Source organism: Stenella coeruleoalba (assembly GCF_951394435.1).
Source record: "Stenella coeruleoalba genome assembly, chromosome: 5".
Lineage (NCBI taxonomy): Eukaryota > Metazoa > Chordata > Mammalia > Artiodactyla > Delphinidae > Stenella > Stenella coeruleoalba.
In genome coordinates, this window is record NC_137150.1 from 7,089,317 (window position 1) to 7,096,282 (window position 6,966).

General features: G+C 38.3%; 1 pseudogene across 1 annotated transcript; it reads right to left on the reverse strand.

Annotated features, from left to right (window-relative positions):
- Positions 1 to 1,562: 1,562 nt before the first annotated feature.
- Positions 1,563 to 3,695, reverse strand: LOC307187031 (centromere protein U-like; annotated as a pseudogene). The gene is made up of 2 exons: positions 2,728 to 3,695; positions 1,563 to 1,632 (listed from the first exon to the last, which is right to left on the reverse strand). The product of its transcript is annotated as a centromere protein U-like (transcript).
- Positions 3,696 to 6,966: the final 3,271 nt, after the last annotated feature.

Here is a 6,966-nt window from a genome sequence, read left to right on the forward strand (position 1 = left end):
CATCTTTTTTTTTTTTTTTCCAGTACGCGGGCCTCTCACTGTTGTGGCCTCTCCCGTTGTGGAGCACAGGCTCCGGACACGCAGGCTCAGCGGCCATGGCTCACGGGCCCAGCCTCTCCGTGGCATGTGGAATCCTCCTGGACCGGGGCACGAACCCGTGTCCCCTGCATCGGCAGGCGGACTCTCAACCACTGTGCCACCAGGGAAGCCCCCCATCTTTTTTTTAAACACATTTTTATTTGCACATTTTATTTTGGTCATGCCCCATGAAATGTGGGATCTTATTTCTCCAACCAGGGATTGAACCCATGCCCCCTGCAGTGGAAGCATGGAGTCTTAACCACTGGACCACCAGGGAAGTCCCTCTCCATCTCCCATCTTGATTTCAACTTGAATTCTAGTTTCAGATTATTTTGAATATTTTAACAAACAATTATTTAGACTTAAGAATAAATTTTTCTAATAGTTCATGCATTTATCTATTCCTCTGAGATTTATTTTCTTTTTTCTGAAGTTTGTTTTCTCATCATTCTTTCAGCATGGATCTGTGGGTAATAAATTGAGTTCTTGGATATAAAGGTGGATATATACATTTGTTAAAATTCATCAAACTCTATACTTAAAATCTGCACATTTCACTGCATGTAAGTTAGAAATATAGTATCGGAAAAAATTTAATAGATGAACCAGTGGATACCACTGAGAACCCAAGCTGAAGAAACTTCTCTTAGAAAACAGCACAAAGAGATAAAAAATGGAAAGTATGACTATGATGTCAGGAGAGAGAGAGAGAAAGAGAGAGAGAAAGAGAGAGGACAGATTTAGAAGGTGTAACATTCAATTAATGGGAGTTTTAGGAGAAAAGGTAGTCTCTTGGAATGAGAACTGGAATGAAGGATATACTCAGAGAAATAAAGGAAATTTCCTAGAACAGAAGACAGATGGAAAGGGCCAACTGAGCAATATAAATATGTACTTTATATCCATATTTAGGCACATAGCAGTTATTGAAGTTAAGAATAGCAAAGCTGACGTGGAAATACTTAGGTGTCAGACGTGGTTTTACCCACTGGACAGAATGTAGTATGGGCCATGTGTTCATCACCAATTTTTGAATATTTCCTGTGCACCAGGCATTGTGTCAGATGCTTAGTGATTTAGAAGCATGTGAGAGATGACCCTTGCCTTGAAGAAACTCTTTGTCTAGAAGGAGCAATAGACAGGTCAGTGGATAAGTGCAACCAAAGGCTGATAAATGGAAAAGTGGAGCACACACATACACAGATAGGGCAGCACCAGGGGTTAATCAGCCTGGTAAGGGGAGAACAATGTCCTATCTAATTGAAGTGAGACATCTAGAAAGGAAAAATAACATGTAAAAAAATTTCTTTTCAGAATACAGTTCTTTAAATTGCTTTAGTAACAAGGTGTGGGTGTGAAAGGCTGGCAGTGGGGAAAACACAGGTGTGAGGTCTGTTAGCTGTAGTCTCTAGTTACTCAGGTTAACGTGCAGTTGCTGGAGTGCTGCTCAGAGGCCCAAGTGGGTTTTGGAAAGCTTTCAATCACAAGCAACCATGAAGGTAACCGCAGACGAAGGGAGAAGATCTAAACATCTCTGGGCTTCCGCTATATCTGTGAGGGAAAAAAAGGGAAGGACCAAAGAATTTATGTACGTAGAATTTTCATGGAGAATACATTATTTCTTTTTTTTTAATTGAAATATAGTTAGTTGATTTACAATGTTGTGATAGTTTCAAGTATACAGCAAAATGATTCAGTTATACATATATATATAAATTTCAGACTCTTTTCCATTATAGGTTATTACAAGATATAGAATATAGTTCCCTGTGCTTTAAGTAGGTTCTTGTTATTTATCTATTTTTCATATAGTAGTTTGTATCTGTTAATCCCAAACTCCTACTAATTTATCCCTCTCCCTACCCTTTTCCCCTTTGGTAACCATAAGTTTGTTTTCTATGTCTGTGAGTCTATTTCTCTTTAGAATACATTATTTCTTCATAGAGTACTTGGATTTTACCTTTTATGGGTTCTATCTACAAAAGGGATAGAGAACAGGTGGGTAGGGTTGGTACTAAATGTGGAAAACCCTTTTCTGGCTGAAATCTGTAAGTAAGATGAGGTTTAGCTAAAATTTTTTTTGTTATTTGGCAGTTGATTTCTCAAAGAAAGATAACACTAATACTGAAGGTAATTTCAAGTTTCATAAAATAATTTAACTGGAGACAAATATCCCCAGATCTATTTATGCAAGGAGCCACAGGCAATAACTGAGTAAACTGCAGAATTTGGATGAAACAGAAACGAGGCTATTCTATTGGCTGCAGCTCATTACATAGATCCTAGAAATGTTGGTCATATCACTACTCATGCTTGTGAGAAAATGCTAAAGGGAACTGGATGTCTTAAATTCTACCTTTTAAAAATGGGTTCCCAGGCTTCCCTGGTGGTGCAGTGGTTAAGAATCTGCCTGCCAGTGTAGGTGACATGGGTTTGAGCCCTGGTCTGGGAAGATCCCACATGCTGTAGAGCAACTAAGCCTGTGCACCACAACTACTGAGTCTGCGCTCTAGAGCCCACGAGCCACAACTACTGAAGCCTGTGCATAGCAACGAAGACCCAATGCAGCCAAATAGAAACAAAGAAAGAAAAATAAAAGGCAAGTTAGAAATTAGAAAAAAACAAACACAAAAAGACAAAAGTTGCCTTTTCTTTTCGATATCTGAGATCATCTTAGCGTTCTTCCTTTTCAGAGTTTTCAACATCTGGATTTCTTTAAGCAGTTCGATGAGTTCTTCTTTCAAATTAGAATGAAATTTGTTGATGGCTTCCTTACAAATTCTGAGTCTATTTTTTGTTTATACTCTAAGGGGATGCTCTCAAATGCAGACAAAACAACATCTAACTCCATGATGTCACTGGTTTTCTTTTAAACACCAAATAGGTACATAGTCAGAAGTATCCAAATCTGTGACTTCACTTCTTGGTTTCTTCCTTTTGCCACAAAACATCTTTTTCTGAGTTTTCAGTTGACTTTCTGTTGCCAGGGTCTCTTTTTCAACAGAGAGCTCAGCATTAAGGGGTCCTATCTTTTTAGGAGTGACTGATTCAGCTGGTTTCTCTGAAAGTTCTGAAGATGCTGTAGCTGAAACAGCTTCATGTTGTCGTGTATTATGTTGTCTGCTGGTTTAACTTTTCTTCTTATATCACTTTCTTCAGTGCTTTCAGATTCATCACTAATGGACTTGAGTTTTCTTCCTGGCTTTTTTGCACTAATTTTTACAGACTCGTTTTCACTTGCTTCAATTTCAGAAGTGTCCAAACTTCTTTGTGCTTCTTTTCCTTGAGGAGTTGAGGGGATAGATGATCCGCAGTGTTTGGAGAATTCTTCCTCATCAGCATATATAGAGTGCTGTGTAGAGGAGGGTATCTTTCGTGGAGTGTGTTCTTCCTACAGTGTTCTTTGAACATCTCGTACCAGAGCACCGCACTCGCCCCGGCGGGGCCATCCCAGCCCACCACTCTCTCCAGTCCCCTTTTAAAGCTAAAGTATTTTGAAGCAAATACCAGAGAGTATGTTATTTTACCTGTAAATACTTCAGTAAAATCATGGCCATCTTATAGAGAATGAACTAGTGGCTATCAGTGGGGAGAAGGAGGAGGGAAGGGGCAAGATAAGGGTAGTGGAAATAAAAAGGGATTATATTAAATTATGTGTGTGAAACTTTTGAAAATTGTAAAGCATCATAGAATTTAAAGAATTTTTCACTCAATAAAAACTATTCCATTTAGACTAGTAAAAAAAAAGAAATCATCTTTCTTTCATATCATACTTGTTGCAGATACTCAAATTATCACTAATACTCATCATTACTTTAAAATTATAGTCGTTATTGGAGCCAACACTAGATCTTGTTATTTAATTCATTAGTAATAAAGCACATATTTCACCATATCATATTATTAAAATGATTTGACAATTGTGTTTATAACTGATTTTCTTTTTTTTAAACAAAAACATTTTTTACTTATAAAATGTAAAGAGTTACACAAATTTAGAAGAATAACACATGTATACATATATATTTATCTTTTTCAAAGGAGAATTTGCATTATGACCTATTACTAAATGTTGTCTGAATAATGAGCTTTCGTTGGCAAGGTTTAATCACTATTGTCGGTTTGGTTTAACATCAATATTACACCTTCTACTTTGAGTGATCATTTAGAGTAATATATAACTGATTTTCTTTGTAAATTTTTTTAAGTCTTGTATTTTAAAATATTAATATTTAATTAATATTTTTCTTAATAGTGTTGACCTTTTTTTTTGCAGTACGTGGGCCTCTCACTGCTGTGGCCTCTCCCGTTGTGGAGCACAGGCTCCGGACGCGCAGGCTCAGTGGCCATGGTTCACGGGCCCAGCCGCTCCGTGGCATGTGGGATCTTCCCGGACTGGGACATGAACCTGTGTCCCCTGCATCAGCAGGCGGACTCTCAACCACTGCGCCACCAGGTAAGCCCAATAGTGTTGACCTTTGTTCCAAGCTAGAATAAGGGTAGGGAGAAAAAGAAGATTTGTGGTTCCCTGGGGTTGGTGGTGGGAATGGAGATGAACACAAATGGCATGAGATTTCTTTTTGGAATGGTGGAAATGTTTCATATTAGATTGTGGTGATGGCTGTATAATTCTGTAATTTAATAAAAAGTATTGAGTTGTAGGTCTAAAATGAGGGAATTTTGTGGTATGTAAATTACCCCTCAATAAAGCTGCTTTAACAAAAGAAAAAATCATTAAAATTATTAAAAATCATTTTAATAATCATCTATATAGGAATGAGAATAAAATAGATTATTATAGTTTACATGTATTAAGTTCTGTGTTCAGAGCTCTTTATTAAGCATTCTGTATTGTGTTGTGTCATCCTTTCAACATCCAATCAACTAAGCATAACTGTTCTCACTTTTCTAATGGGGAAAGTGAAGGTCCAAGAGGTGTAGTAAATTGCCAAAGATCACACAGCTAGGAAGTGATGCAACTAAGATTCAAAAATTTTTTTTTTTTGCCTATTCTGGATCTTGTGCCCTTAACCACTGTGTACAAATGCCTCACCACTACAACATACTTGACTTCTGAAAATAGACCCACCCTTGCATGCATGAATTAACTGCTTTGCATAAGACTATTTATTCTATTGTTTAGTGCCCTTAAATAAATTCCTTGTTGACTGAGAATTTGGGGGCAGAAGGAGAATTGGCTTTGGAGTCATACAGCTTTAGGTTAGTTAGGCATAATATTCCATCACTTTCTGGTTGTGAGACTTTGGGTGAGACTCCAGCTCTGAGCCTCAATGTTCTCACCAAATCCCATGAAGATTATATGAGACACGTGAAAGCTCTAGAGCAGCTCACTATATGGAGACTGGAACCCAGTATATGTCAGCACTCTGCTTCCACTATCGCTTCCACTATCTCTTCTTCCAACTCCTTCATCCCACTCTGAGTGTGCTTTTTCCTTCCCCTCCCACCATCTCTCTTCCATGCTATATTGTCAAGGCTACATTTATATCCACATATCCTAGGTTTCTTCATTTAGCATTTTTGGGGATTTAATTTCTACTTCTTTACCTTCTCCTATATACATTTAAAAACGCCAAGCTTGGCTATTACCTTGTGTTAATTCTCATTGCATTTTTTTAATGTAGGCTATGTAACACACTTTCAGAAAGTCGGCAGGGTGTAAACAACCTATCTCATCATTTCGTATCACATTCCCTATGAGATTATGAAGTAGTATGTGCTGTATAAACCATGGTACATTTTGGTCATCACTGTGTTGTCAATTTCAATTAAGGCTGAGAACGTCTGGCGAATAGATGGGGGTGGCCAGGGGAGGGGAGGGGAGGGTCAGACAGGCTGGTGGTCACATGGGCAGCCTGGCATATTCTTAAAACTGATTTACAAGGCTGTTTTAATTACCTTGGCAACTCTCCGTGGGACACTCTCCAAGTTCCTCACATTAAAGTCTTCTCATCAGCAACCACCCAAATTATCGATGATTAAAATGCATAAACCACCCAGTTCTCTGCTGGGCTCATCATATGGATGAACTCTAAGGTTTTCATAGTCTGAAATGTCAAGCTGATTCTCTGGTTGCTATTGGAAACAGTTTAGATCTCTTAAAAACACTGAATAATCTCTCCAGGTCAATTCATATTCATATTGTGACTACTGAATAAATCAAATTGGGTTAAAGAACCTTTTATAGAGAATTAAAAGGGGCTTTTTGTCAGAAATTGGTACATTATTAGTTGGCACTGGGAGACATATGAAGAGGTAGACATCTAGGTTGTATTATTCAAATATATATAGAATTAAATGTAATTTTGACTTGGTTGAGACCTAGGGCATACAAATAAAAATAAGTAAGTGCATACAGATATACATATGCACATTTCCAGATACTTCTCATGCTCAAAAATAACCATATGCAAATTGTGATTTTAGGGTCTCTGAGGGAAGATCCAAGCTGAATATGGTAGTGGCCTTGCTATTATGAGACAGAGGTGTTGCAGAATAAATCAGAAATGGGGAAAGTTCCTAAAAGTTTATCTGAGGCAAAGCAAAGTGGAAATGGGACAAGACTGGCTTGGGAAATGTGGGCAGGAAGCAAGCCTGCTGGCCCATTTTGGCTCCAGGGAGGATTTTCTACCTGGGCATCGTTTCCTGGCTTCCTAAAAACACCCAGACAGATGAGATCTGGAATGCAGTTGAGTAATAGAGATAAGGAGGTAGGGGAAAGAGATGGCTTATTAGATGGCTGCATCACAAGCCGCCCCAAAACCTAGTGCCTTAAAACAACACCATTTATTGTGTAAAATTCTGTGGGTCAAGAAATCCTGGCAGGACTCAGCAGAGACAGCTTATCTCTACTCTGCACACTGC